This window comes from Bidens hawaiensis, unplaced genomic scaffold (assembly GCF_021521415.1).
Source record: "Bidens hawaiensis isolate Kalapana, Puna unplaced genomic scaffold, B.hawaiensis_p1.1 tig00038529_1, whole genome shotgun sequence".
In the NCBI taxonomy this organism is placed as follows: domain Eukaryota; kingdom Viridiplantae; phylum Streptophyta; class Magnoliopsida; order Asterales; family Asteraceae; genus Bidens; species Bidens hawaiensis.
The window spans coordinates 145,767-159,801 of NW_027496762.1; the positions used below are offsets into that span (position 1 = coordinate 145,767).

At 42.8% G+C, this 14,035-nt stretch overlaps 1 pseudogene; it reads right to left on the reverse strand.

Moving 5' to 3' along the window:
- Positions 1–324: 324 nt before the first annotated feature.
- LOC143590407 (putative acetyltransferase At3g50280) lies at positions 325–10,746 on the reverse strand (annotated as a pseudogene).
- Positions 10,747–14,035: the final 3,289 nt, after the last annotated feature.

The window sequence follows — 14,035 nt, forward strand, 5'->3', positions numbered from 1 at the left end:
AGCGGGTTGTAGAAATCCGTATCATCAGGGTCCAAAGCGACGATGGTCTATGAGGAAGGAAGGAAAGATATGATGATGGAAGGGTGAAATGAGGCAAGAGGCAGAAGAAGAGGTAGAAAGGTCCAACTTAAATTATCAGAGTCACAGTAACACGTATATGGCTGGAAACTCATAATTTCATGAATAGTTAAGATTTTGTGAGGCTGACACAATTTACTTATTAATATATATATATAATAACACAAAATGCAACATTGTTACCAAACAAAAACTAAAAAAAACATGAATCACCATAAATAGTCTACGTACGTACGTACCCCTTACAATTAAGACACAAACATACGGTATCCATACTAGACACGACACTCATTTATTCTATATTGGTAGCATTTATGAACTCTTGATCACATTCAAGTTCCGTCATATATTCCGGCAATAAGCAAGCTTCTACGTCCATGCTCCCGCTACCTTCCCGGCCAGGATACATGGTCAATTTCTCGTCGACCTTGTTCACGAACCCACTCCTAGCCGCAACCGCTTTCCCCAACCCAAATTCGCACCCGTACATGTCAAACCTTGGTGAACTCCCAATGTGTGTGGTGTTCGGATGAAATACTTTATTCAATTTGTACACTATTGGGTTTCTATACCATGACTCAACCCACTTTTTCACTTCTGCATCGTCATAGTTTGTCACTGCTTCATGCATCTTCAACGAGGCCCATCCAAGCCCACGAGCCATTAGATCCCCAACAGTTGCGGTTCCCATAACTACGCCCACGGGACTACCAAAGTAATCATCATACAGAGGTAGATTCACCCTACGCCGGTTGCTAACAACAAGTCTACAAACCGTTTCACTATTTTCTGGTTGGTGCCGAGCTCGAGTTACACACCTCCAAAAAAGTGCGGACACCGCCTGTAAACTCGATATCTTTTGCGTACTGCATTCCGCGTTTGCTTTTGCTTTGAGTTTAGCGACTGCGGCTGAGGAGAAATGGAAGAATCTCTCCCTAACTTGCGGTTTTTCAGATCTTTCGATGAACTGATTATCTTGATGGGAAAACGGGAGCTTTGTAACAGCACCGTATCCTTCAAGGACCCATCGTTTGAATATCGGAGGACGTGATATGCTGAAATATCCATTTTCATCTTTAGATCTGAATACTTCACTCCAGGAAGCCATGAAATGCCAGAAAGATGTTCCATCGGCTAGAAGGTGGTTCACCGAGCCACCGATGAAGATTCCATCAGTAAGCTCGGTTACCTGAATGCATAGTAATGGGAGTGTATGACCATTATGGTTAATAGCGTCATTAAGGTCGAAGAATGAATGAACAACCGAGGGTACATGAAGAAACACTAATCGACCCCGGGCAGATTATGGATAATCTGGGGGTTAAATAGATGTTTCCCACGAGGGGTTAGACCCGGCAAAGATGGTTCTTCTGATAACCTGCAAAACAGACACCGTGAGCTCGTCACTGAGAAGGGGGGGTACCTCCTTGTGACCACCCTCTGGCGTGAGAATCAGACTAGATTGCTCTTGAATATGTGTATATTAAGAGATTGCTAGAGCAGATATCAGGTATAAGATGTAAGATACAAGATAAGATGAGATGATCATACCATTTGGGGTATTTATAGCCGAAGGTAGGTTTCCAAGAGGGTATAGCCGGTTGAATAGTATTCCTGTTCTACCAACTGTGGCCTACGCACGTGCCATGCTGGTAGTTGATGGGTAGGCAGCGGCTGATAGTGACCAGGCCTGCTATGTACTATTCCTTTTCCACCAACTGCAGGCTATGCACGTGGTATGACAGGAGTTGGTGAGTAGGTAGCGGCTAATAGTGACATACAGTACAAGAGCATGCTGCTCGCCATACTGTTGTCAATGGGCTGTCGTATCTCTGGTTAGATCTTTTGCCCATACCTCGTCAGGTACAGTACAAAAGATCTTCCAATATCGTACGGACTGGCTCATTTGGGCGGGAGTATTCCCCTTCCCGCCTTTGTGCGGGATTGTTCCCTGCTTTGCTCATTCCTTCAGGTGACTACTGAATTATTGAGAGCTAAGTGCCTTGTGCATGTAGCCTTGCTGCGCGGGTGGCCTTCCCTGATGGCTTGTATCCGCAGCTGCGGGAACAGGCGGAGTACTTCACCATTGGGAGGCATTTCCTACGGGAACAGCTTGCGTACTGCGCGTAAGGACGTCACGTCTCTGAGCATGGTGGGTCCTGCGGATACAGTTGGTTTCTGCGCAGACGTCTCTCTTCAAGGTGAGTTCTGTGGGTCCAACTGGGCTCTGCTGGGACCTACCTCTTCAAGTCCCCCCAGTCCAATGTTCTTCTCATGAGTGTTGAATAAGTGAGGTGAACTTTTGGACTTAAGCAAAGGGTTTTTGAAAAGGGTTTAGTTTTAAGGTTTTCCATGGGGATTCTTCCCGCGGAAGTCCTTATGTCACTTGCAGAAATTCCCGACTTTCCTGCTTGATCTTTGGGTATGATGCGGGTAGGTCTGTAACCTCCTCGCAAGTCAGGAGCGTTGAGTCCCACTTGTGTGGATTCTCCATGAGGTTTTGGTAGTTTTGAACATAGTGATCAATTATGTTAAAACCACCAATTACATCTTGGAGCTTCAAACAATGTAGTTCTCGACGTTCCCGCTATGCGGGGATGTTATTCCCGTTTCCGCAAGCATTGCCCAGAAGATCCTTCTTGGTTTCAATTCCCTGCGGAGCGCTAGGTATGTGAAGGGTTTTGCCTTGACACTGTACCCGCACTCGTCTTACGGTTACTTTACTTCCAAGGTATTCCTGGCGTCAATTCCCTTCGGGTGCTAAGTATGTGAAGGGTTTTGCCTTTACACTGTACCCGCACCCGTCTTATAGTTACTTGGTCGCCGAGGTATTCTTGGCTTCAATTCCCTGCAGGTGCTAAGTATGTGAAGGGTTTTGCCTTAACACTGTACTCGCACCTGTCTTACAGTTACTTGGTTGCCAAGGTAAGGGGTATTTTCCCGCTTACTTTTGAATCTTTTTGAAATTTTGAAATTCGAAGAGTTGGTAAAAGGATAAGAACAGTCCAAACTGTTGAAATGTCGTCCGACGGTTTCTTCTGACTGTCAGGACGTGCAGGAAGTTATGGTGACGTGACAGTACATGGTCATTCCAGACGCTTTTTCAGACGCGTGGGCGTGATTTTTCGGGCGCGTGGCCGCAAAATTAATGGCACGCGTCCTTTCAACAGCTGTTGCCAGCTTGCACTTTGCCACGTGTCATAGTTTCATTGCACCTGCGATTTCTCTCTCTTCCGCATTAAATTCATCGCATTAATTGCGATGAGTATATAAAGGGGGAGAGGGTCCTTTGCAATCCACACTTTCACTTCTCTTCATCTTCTTAACGATTTCCGGCGAATACTCACTATTCCGTCGAGCATTCTTCTGAAATCGTTTTTCTGTACATCCAAACATGTCTTCTTTTGCCGAGCAGTCTGACGTGTTCGTCGAGAATCCGTCGTCCACTTCTGATAAGGACGACAAGAGCACTGCTGGCGAGTGCCAGTGCGCTCTTACTGCCGAGCTTTTTCAGTACATCGTCCGGAAGTTCATGCTCGAGCCGTTCGAGCCTGAGTTTCCGGAGCCACACCAGACGGTGTACGATGCCCCCCAGGGCAAGATAGGGGTGTACGCTGCATTCTTCGTTTATGGGAATCTCAGGTTCCCATTGACGAAGTTTGTATACCGTGTCTTGGAGAGGCACGGCGTGCATCTGAAGGAGGTACACCCGATGGCGATCGCCAAGATCCGCCACTTTGAGTGGGTGTGCCTCATTCTGGGTGTGGAGCCCCATGCTGACCGGTTGATGACGTTCTATTCTTGGAGGTGCATCCAGGGGTGGTACACCTTGGTCAATCGGATCAAGGGGTTGAAGATCTGCGCTACCGAGGGCAGTCTTCGGTCGTGGAAGCGTGAGTTTTTTTATATCTCCGCTCGCGTCATCCCCCTTGCGATGACCTTTAAGAATGGGAGAGCACTCCCCGCCCTTCACGCCCTCAACTACCAGGAGGCGGAGTGGTTCGCCAAGATCTCCCGGGTCCAGACTCCGGTCTACCGCTTTGTGGAGTCTGGGATGGTGATGCTTAGGATGAGCCGGATGTGGAAGGAGGCGTCACAGGTTCCCATCGTCCTCGAATACGGTTTGAACTCTGTCCCTTACGGTATGCTCTGTCTTCTTTGTTTATATAGGTTTGTCTTCTAACTATTTTTCTTTTGTTTCAGAGGGGAATGACTTGCAGTCGCTCCTGCATCCGCGGGAGGCTGATAGTCCCGCTCGGATGGGTACTCGTGCTCTAGATGAGAATGAGTTGCCCATCCTTGAACAGACGGCGGATCGGTTCGTGGAGGTCTACCCGCCAGGCCACGAGATCCTGAGCGCCAGGCGGCCAGGTAAGGAGTTATTCAACCCTCAACCCCTCAATGCTGAAACCTCTGCTGGAATTCCTCTAATCTTGTGTTCTGATGAGGAATCCGCAGATGGTCCTCCGTTGGTGCGGAAGAAGAAGGCTGCCGGCGGGAAGGGGAAGGCGAAGGTTGCCTCCACTGCCGATCCGGTGCCTCGGTCTGATTCAGAGACTGAGAGCGAGGAGGTGGCGGGGAACCCTGGTGGTGATAAGACCACTGCTCCGGAGGCTGAGACGACCGTCACCTCCGAGCAGCCAAGGACAACGACGGTGAGCGGCGTGAAGAGGCCGGCTCCATCGGGTTCGTCCCCGCCTGTTCGCACTTTTAGGCTCAATAAAACCCGTAAGTACAAACTTTACTTTTTAACTTCATATCTTTCCGCCATTATACTTATATCTTCTTTGTGCAGGCGTGGATGCTACCGGAGCGGGGAGGAGCACCTCCGGACCCATGACGGTAGGCTTGGTCAACCTACCTGAGGCGATGACCCAGGCGGCTGCGCCTGCTTCAGTTGGTTCAGTTGCTCACCCAGTTGAGCCAACTGTTCCAATTGTGATGACATCTCCGCCGGCTGTCAGTGCCATATTTACTGAATCTTTCACTGAGCCGGCGGTGACTATTTCTGCGGGTACTTCCGCAGCGGCGACCACGGTTGTGAGTTCACCTCCGGTGAGTTCACCTCCGTTGGTTTCTACCGTGGCGGCCTCCATGCCTCCGACGTTGGCAGCTACAGCCGATCCTTCAGGTATGCTTGGGGCTTCTCGCCAACCTCTGCCTCCTTCCCATCTGCCTGACCTCTTGGATGGATTTCCCTTAGGTTCAGGTGATGGGTTTGGCGGCTATCGGCCTGTTGTCGACCCTACAGGTGCGTAGGGTTCTTTTGGCCTTTTTTTTTTTATATATCATTTTTTCCTAACTGCTTTTTGTTTTTTGCAGAGTCGGATTCCAATGAAGTGTATGTTCCACGCTGGAACATCCGCCAAGGAACAACCATTCGCACGCCTGTGGAGTGCGTGGAGTGGGCTCGTCACGCAGCTCCCAGTGGTGCGTTGGGGGAAGCAATGGCTAGCTACCAGGAGGGTAGGCTAACCAATGAGCTGCGGATTCTCCTGGCCCGGATGCAGCCGCGCGTCGAGCTGCTTTGTCGTGAAAACGACAAGTTAAAAGCAGCTCGCATCCAAGAAGTAACTCAGGCGCGGGCTGTCCGGGAGGAGAACAAGAGGCTTACCGCAGTGGCTGCGGAAAAGGAGAAGGCCTTCAAGGCCCTCGAGGTTGAAGTTCAGGCCCGTCTCGAGGCCCGTTCCAAGGCTGCCCAAGCTGTTAACGAACAGCTTTGGCTGGCTAAGGAAACTGCACGGAACGCAACTGAGAGGGCCACCAAGACTGAAGCTGTTGCTGAGCCTCTACGCCTCGAGAATGAGGAACTTAAAGCCAAACTAGAGGCGCTACAACAGGCTCATGATGCCTTGGCGATGGAAGACGCCAAGAAGCTCCAAGAGATCTTAGACCAGAGGGGGGTGCTTGACCATACTGAGCGGAAGCTAAAGGGCGTTGAAGAGGCTGCGGCTAAAGAAGTGTTGCTTGCCAACCTTAACAAAAGTGAAGCCAAACGCGCCCGTAACCAAGCTCAAGCTGCCCTCCAGGAAGCTCTGGTTACCAAGGAATGGCTTCTTCGAGAAGCGTTGTCTCAGGTAAGCTTAGCTTCATAATGTCTTCACGCTTTTCTTTGTAAATAGAAAAGGTTTTGATACTTGTATATTTTTTTTTTTTGTAGGTTGTGCATCGAGTCTTCACGGACACATCATACGACGATGCCATGAGCGCAGCCCTCAACGCTTCTCATGAGGATGGGGAAAAGGCCGGCTTCCTGCTTGGTCTAGGGTTCGTTGAGAAAGGCATCCCGCCTTCCAACTTCCCTTTGTATGATGTGGATACTGAAGCTATTTATGACCAAGCAGTGAATCTGTATGCCGCCTTCCGGCATCCGGTGGTGGAGAAGGTGAACGAAGTTGCTGCTGCTGATGATGGGCTAGCTATCCTTAAAGCTTTCCTTGAACCGCCACGCTCTACTGATGGTGCTGGTCCAAGTGGAAGTGGTCCTGAAGCTTGATCCTGAAGATCCCTTCCCACTGTTAGGATAGGTTTACCTTGTATAGATTTATATTCTTGTAGGCGGGTAGTTACCCGGCCATTCTTGTAATGAATATTATGAAATATAAATCTTTGTGCGGGTAAGACCGCTACTTTCACTGGATGACTTGCTTTATAAACGTTATATGACTTGCTCATGCATACTTTAGTTTAAATTAGCAATTTTTCAAGTGTTTAGAATAAGTTAACCTTTGAACGTGGTAGATAATAGGTTGAAGTTTTGCTTCCTCCTTCGTGATTGTGCGGGTAGGACCGTCACTTGCACTTAGTAGGATGGCTAAACTTTACCTATATCTGACCTGCGTGGAGGTTTTCCTCATCTTTTTAGAAATTTTCTAAGTGTTTAGAATAAGTTAACCTTTGAACGTGGTAGATAATAGGTTGAAGTTTTGCTTCCTCTTTCGTGATTGTGCGGGTAGGACCGTCACTTGCACTTAGTAGGATGGCTAAACTTTACCTACATCTAACCTGCGTGGAGGTTTTCCTCATCCTTCTGTTAGAAATTTTCTGAAGTATTTTGAATAAGTTAACCGTTCGACGTGCGGTTGTCAATAGGTTCGGTTTCCTCTCATGTTTTGTGCGGTTAGGACCGGCACTTTCATTTAGTGGGTTGACCAAAGTTTACCTATGACTGACCTGCGTGAAGGTTTGCCGTTTTTTGGGTTTATGCGGGTTTTGCCGCCTTCCCCACGCAACGACTTTCCACGTAATTATGCGGTGAGTACCGGCATCAGTGTTGAATAAATTAACCGTTCGACGCGCGGTTGTTAACAGGTTAGTGTTCAGTTTCCTCTTATCATGATTCGTGCGGATAGACCGGCACTTTCATTTAGTGGGATGACTGAACTTTACCTTTAACTGACCTGCGTGAAGGTTTGCCGTTTTTTGGGTTTATGCGGGTTTTGCCGCCTTCCCCACGCAACGACTTCTTTCACACTTATGTATGCGGTGAAGACCGGCACATCCGTGTGGAAAGTTCATAAGTATAAATGTAAAATCATCAGCGTCGATGTTCTAAGGAGAATCATTTCCATTAGAAGTGGCTCTGGGCCTTTTCTTTACAAATTTGGAATTGATCTACATACAAACTGTGTAATTGAGCTCCCTTCCATGTTGTTGGGATGGGAGTGCCATCGAGCCGATATGCACCTGGTTCGGGATCTCGTTGTTTACGCAGTATGTAGTCTCCGGCATTGAAGCTGCAATTTTATTCGTGTTTTCCCCAACTGGGGTTCTACACGCGTCAGCCTGCTCAGCGTTCGTTACGCCACGAGGTGCGCGAGCGTCCCATCTCTGACAAATTCTTCGACGATGTCCTTTACGTCTGTGCATTCTTCAGTGTTGTGGCCTTTTGTCCTGTGAAAGTCACAGTATTTGCTCCGATCAGCATTGTGACGATGTCGGATTATTGGAGCCTTTGGCCATGGGAGCTCCTCAGTGGCGAATATCTCGGTGACGCTTTTGGTGAGTGGCGTCCATCTGGAGTTCTGGTTCGACTGTACGTTATCCCTTCCGCCTAACCGATGTTGCAAGCCGGATGAGGTGTCAAAGTTTACCCTTGACTGCCAAATGCCTAGCTTCCGCTTTTTGTTTAGTCGGGCGGTAAGGACTTTGTCTTCTCTTGTTTTCTGGGTGTAGAGGTTTGTGCTCTGGGGGAGATCTCTACCCAGTTGCTTCTCCGTTTCCGCAAAGCGTTTAGCTGCTGTCATGATGGCATCCCATGTGGATGGCATGCCATCTTTACCCGTTAAGGTGCGGATGAGCTCTGGGTCGTTCGCGCCCTGGATGAAAGCAGCGCGAATAAGATCTTCGCTAATATTACCCAGACTTAGCTTCTTTGAGTTGAAGCGAGTGATGAAGTCTGGCAAAGATTCATCTTCCTCTCGAATGCATTTGAGGATTGTCCATTGCTCTTCGGTATACTTTCTTTGTTGGCTGAAGTGTTGGCTAAATTTCTGCTGGAAGTCTTCCCAATCGTAGATGTGGTGGACCGGTAGACGATCGAACCATGCTCTAGCTGCCCCAACAAGCGTCATTTGGAACATGTAACACCACGTAGGTTCCGTCCAACTACTGACGGTTGCCCCCGCTATGAACCTGTTCAAATGATCGTCTGGATCAGATATACCATCGTAAGTGCCGATGTTGGACATCTGTTTGGCACTTTTCGGGACGATTGCTTCCGCAATGTCCCTTGAAAATTTGGACGTTCCCGCCTTTGCAGCAGTTGGTGTAAATGTTTTGGAGAAGTCACGTGGGTTTCCACCCGCGTTTTTTGGTTTGAAGGTTTCTCCAAAATGCCTTCTCGGTTGGGAGTCCGTTTCCTTACGCTTCCCTTTCGCCCTATGACGAGGGTTTGCGTCACTATCGGATTCCTCCGAATCATCGTCAAAGTACTCTACGAATTCATCAGCCTGTTGGAGTAAACGTAAGCGTTCATCCAACTCAGCTTGGAATTCTTTTTGACGTGCTTCCGCCCACGCTTTAACTTCATCGAGTGTTTGGCGGGGGAGCCTCGTTCGTTGTCTCTAACTGGGTATCGGTGAATCCCAGTGAGCGATTGTTTACTGCACTTGCCCCAGCTTGGGTAACTGGGGTAGTGTTCGTAAAATTTACTGCACTTGCCCCGGCTTGGGTAACCGGGGTAGTGTTCGTAAAAACTGTGTAGTCGCCGGTATTCCCCCCAGTAGCTGGGGTTGTGGTTACCGGAGTTTCTTTAACCATCTTTCCAGAAGTTTGAAAAAACTGAAAAGAAATGAAGTTCTAGCTTTTATGCACGGTGGCATCAATGAAGAAACACTAATCGACCCCGGGCAGATTACGGATAATCTGGGGGTTAAATAGATGTTTCCCACGAGGGGTTAGACCCGGCAAAGATGGTTCTTCTGATAACCTGCAAAACAGACACCGTGAGCTCGTCACTGAGAAGGGGGGGTACCTCCTTGTGACCACCCTCCGGCGTGAGAATCAGACTAGATTGCTCTTGAATATGTGTATATTAAGAGATTGCTAGAGCAGATATCAGGTATAAGATGTAAGATACAAGATAAGATGAGATGATCATACCATTTGGGGTATTTATAGCCGAAGGTAGGTTTCCAAGAGGGTATAGCCGGTTGAATAGTATTCCTGTTCTACCAACTGTGGCCTACGCACGTGCCATGCTGGTAGTTGGTGGGTAGGCAGCGGCTGACAGTGACCAGGCCTGCTGTGTACTATTCCTTTTCCACCAACTGCAGGCTATGCACGTGGTATGACAAGAGTTGGTGAGTAGGTAGCGGCTAATAGTGACATACAGTACAAGAGCATGCTGCTCGCCAGTATCGTACGGACTGGCTCATTTGGGCGGGAGTATTCCCCCTCCCGCCTTTGTGCGGGATTGTTCCCGGCTTTGCTCATTCCTTCAGGTGACTACTGAATTATTGAGAGCTAAGTGTCTTGTGCGTGTAGCCTTGCTGCGCGGGTGGCCTTCCCTGATGGCTTGTATCCGCAGCTGCGGGAACAGGCGGAGTACTTCACCATTGGGAGGCATTTCCTGCGGGAACAGCTTGCGTACTGCGCGTAAGGACGTCACGTCTCTGAGCATGGTGGGTCCTGCGGATCCAGTTGGTTTCTGCGCAGACGTCTCTCTTCAAGGTGAGTTCTGTGGGTCCAACTGGGCTCTGCTGGGACCTACCTCTTCAGTACATTAGGGGGCGTAAGGATGTCGGAGACAGTTACGTCGTCCACGGTTGCGTGAACAAACTTGACTCCGGGGCTGTTTTCGGGTCTATGTAGATGACATAGGAAGGTGGGTTATCTTGTTTTCGAGTGGTTAAGCGAGCCGCGAGAGGGTAGAAATGAGTGAGGGTTGCGGAAAGAGATCTGCGGAGGTCATCCAAGAAAGCGGTTACAGAGAAATCTTGATTCTCGGGTGGTTTTGTGAACAGGAGACCTTTTTGGCTGTAGTTGACGTTGAGAAGGGTTAGCTCATAGGGGGTGAAGTATATGGGTTGTTTAGCATCTTGTGAGAGGTTGTGTTGTGGCTTGACGAAGCATTCGGATACACGCCTCACCTTCTCCGAAGTCATCCTAGTTTCAATTTAGTTTCCTTCAGATTTTATAACAAAATATATATGACAGTTGTTAACAATGTAAAGTTAGACAAAACAAAGTTGAATAAAGACTTGTTAAGGTTGGAACTTTTGTCCTTTTTTTTATATCAATAGACAGGTGCAAATTTTGATCTATCCATAAGAGTTGCTGTTGAAGAATTATATTGTTTGGCTTCAGTTGTTTCAGGTGCAGATAATGCATTAATGGACATTTTGGCTTTTCCCGCTTTGAAAAAGATATTTCTAAGAAAAACATAAAGCCTTAATCGTACAGAAAATGTTTAATATATTTACTTTTATGTTTTTGTTTATTTTTAAGATATTTAAATTTGATTTTATTTAAAGAGTTAATTATGATTTATTTGATGAAACCCAAAACACAGATTTCAATCCCGTGCTGGTTATTTCGCAGATAAAACCCTGTGGTGGTTCATTTTTTGCAATTTGGGTCCACCGTAAACGTTAGATTTTTTATGAAAAGATATTAATACCCTTACAATTTGCAACTTTGTGTTTTCAAATAAATTCAATTTGGACCATCGTTTTGTTTAACGATTTCTCTCAAAAAACAATAACAAAAACCGTCCACCATGGGTTTCGAACCCGGGTCTAGCCACAGTAAGTACAACCTTCTAACGGACTAAAATGATTATTGTTAAAAAATTGATTTATTTATCCAAATACACACGCCATATATTCAACCTTCTACTCTTCTTCTTTTCCTACTCTAACCACCATTAATACTCCGACCTTTTCCAAATCAAAAACCTCTAATCGCTTCCCGACGTCAACAACCTCCCAATCATCAATCCAAAACTCCAATGATCGCCAGCTCATTCGTTGAGGTTGCTATCTTTCTTGAAAACCCCAAATTTTTAACGAAATTCTCACATGAAAAACTCAAATATTATAAAAATAACTAGGGTACAGCCCGTGTTACACACGGGTGAAAAAACATGTCAACAAACATAATACATTTAAATAACAAATTCAAGCAACACAAATTTTTTTCAAACTTTGGACCAAAACTTTAAACATTCACATGTTCTAAATATTAAAAGTTAAAAGTTACAATAAGTTAATGTACATCGAACAACCAAAAAACATTAACAAAAGACATAAACATGTTATTTCATATTAAACCACCATCAACTTTTTCAAATATTCTATCAAAAGAAACTCATTTTGCTTCACCACCTGAAAATATAATCAAACAATATCATTCAAATTAAATATACCATAATAACATATTTAATAATGAGTAACATTTGAACATTAATAAAGTTGCTTTTGTTAAATTGTTGTTTTTATTAAAACAAAATAACATACAACAACAAACAAAGTAAAATGACAACATAAAACATCTTTTTAACTTAAACCATTAAACCAAAAAGATATATCAGTAAAACTTTTTTTGGCCGTCATTTTATACCTAACAAATTTGATACTCTTTTAAAATAACCCGTTTTGAAATATTTTCAAAATAGTTACAAAATATAAAAAAAAATTGGAATTAGTAAACTTCAAAAAATTGTGAAATTTTTTTTTTATTTTTGACCAATCTTGCAACAAACTTTTAAATCACTGACATTAATATTTTGTTAAACTTGCAAAACTTAAAAACGTTTTATAATAAATGAATTATCAAATAACTTTGAAAAGATTAAAAAATTTTATGTTGACTTTGAAAATAATTAAAGGTGAAAAAATATGATACAAAATCAATGAAAACAAAAAATAAACGTATAGGAAATAAATTATAAAATACTTTTAATATTCTTTGAAAACATTATGAAGACTTTGACTATCAAATTGTTTGGATGTTATAATTAGAAGATTTATATTATGCTGGAAAAAACTTATTAGTTAAAATGGGTAAAAATATAATACGTGTTTATTATACGTTATTGAGAAATTTAGTGACATTAATATTTTGTGAACACAAATTCAAAAAAAAATTGAACATACATAACCAAATTTACAACGGCGAATATAAAAAGAAAATTATGTTTTGGGTGTGGAATCCCATAATCAATTAAATCTACTATAAAATAATAACAATAAGAAATTAATATGTATTTAATTTAATTTTTGAAAAACAAAGTGCAATGTATATTAATAATTTATTGAAGTAATTACATGGTTGCGGCGAAAATATTGAAATTTGGGTATAGTTATGATGGAATATCAATGAAGAATACGATATCGAATGGTAAACTTATAAGTGACCGAAATTTAAGTTTAAATTTGGTCTTCCATGTAAAGATAGAAATAATTTGAAATATATTTATTCATGGGAATAATAATATTAATAAATTATGAAAAGTTGTCATGTCTAATAATATTCACTAAATCATATGTGTCGAATAATATTTATAAATGATGATAAAACGGTTATTTAATTTATGATATATTAAGTATTGATTTTTAGAAATTATGTCAATTTGAATATTGTGGTCTAAAATAAAGCGGTTATTATTTTAGTATTAAATATTAATTAATATTCACGTAAATTAAAGTAAGATTCCATTACAATTATGGCAAGTATTTTTAATTTGACAATCAGTTTTTTAAATATTAAAATGATAACCTATTCTAGTTTATTAAATATGTTAAATTTGAGGAAAGTTAACACATATAATTAAAAATATATATAAACTGAAAAAGTAAAATTTTGTTATGAAAACTATACACAATTAAAAAATTTTAAATTATCATTACGGTACAAGTATAATAATATTGAAAAGATTAAAATCAATATTAACACCAAAATAAATTTATAACATCTAAGCTTGGTTAAAAAATTTGTAATGCTAGTTGCCTTAGACATAATATTTAAACATGAAATAATGACCAGAAGTTCATACCTAATATATTTTGGTGATGACTAAAACAACATCATTTTTATATTAACTAATAGTTTATTGTTCTAATATATATATATATAGATAATTACAAAAGTTAATGCCAAATCACAAAAATAAAAATCAAATCAGTTCTAATTTTATTAACATGACCAATTAATTTAGAAATAATTACAAAAATGAAAATCAAATCGGTTAATTTGAAAACTTCAAAAAATTATGGAAAGATTTTTAAATGAGTTTAAAATTATGGAGAGTATTAAAACCTTCAAAACTTTGTTGAAAGATTGATTAATTCTGAATTTATAAGGAGTTTAATATGTTAATTAAATTTTGAAGTTAAATATATTAAGAAATACAAATCAGATCGTTTTGTAAATTATGAAAATACGGTTGTTAATAATACAGTCAAAGTTTAAATGTATAAAACTTATTTTTGTAAAGTTAGTATTACTCAATTAT